Source organism: Buceros rhinoceros, unplaced genomic scaffold (genome assembly GCF_000710305.1).
Source record: "Buceros rhinoceros silvestris isolate BGI_N320 unplaced genomic scaffold, ASM71030v1 scaffold37817, whole genome shotgun sequence".
NCBI lineage: Eukaryota > Metazoa > Chordata > Aves > Bucerotiformes > Bucerotidae > Buceros > Buceros rhinoceros.
The window spans coordinates 5,445-5,857 of record NW_010421094.1 but is presented as its reverse complement, the minus strand read 5'-3'; the positions used below and the strand labels follow the sequence as shown (position 1 = coordinate 5,857).

At 59.3% G+C, this 413-nt stretch overlaps 1 protein-coding gene across 1 annotated transcript in view; it reads left to right on the top strand.

Moving 5' to 3' along the window:
* Window positions 1–413, top strand: part of TCF25 (transcription factor 25 (basic helix-loop-helix)) — a gene marked incomplete at both ends in the record, with an annotated part of 13,994 nt that overhangs the window by 8,658 nt on the left and 4,923 nt on the right. The window lies entirely within an intron of this gene.

The window sequence follows — 413 nt, the reverse complement described above, 5'->3', positions numbered from 1 at the left end:
CGGCCGACGTTGGGCACAGAGACCCAAATTCACGGTGTCTGCTGCGTCATCTGCGCTGGCGGGGGGACCTTGAATGTCCCTTTCTGACAGGCAGTGGCAGGGCCCTTTGTCAAGGCAGCCTTGGGGCTCCTGAGATGGATGCTGCGGTACCGGCAGCTCTCACACCAAGGTTTTTTGGCAAAGCAACCCCTTTCCCGAGGGATTTCTTAGTGGAGCATTAACTACTGCTCACCATTGCACTCTGCTCGTGCCATTAGTGCCCCTTAGCCCAAAATGCCACTTATTTTTGTCACAAAAGCACTCCTGGCTGTACTTGGTCATTGTGCTGCCTGCCCAGCTGCCGGCCCCAGCCCTCATGCTGCTCCCGGCCCGGCTCTTTACGTCATGGCAGCCCCGCGGCCGCGGGGGAAGGG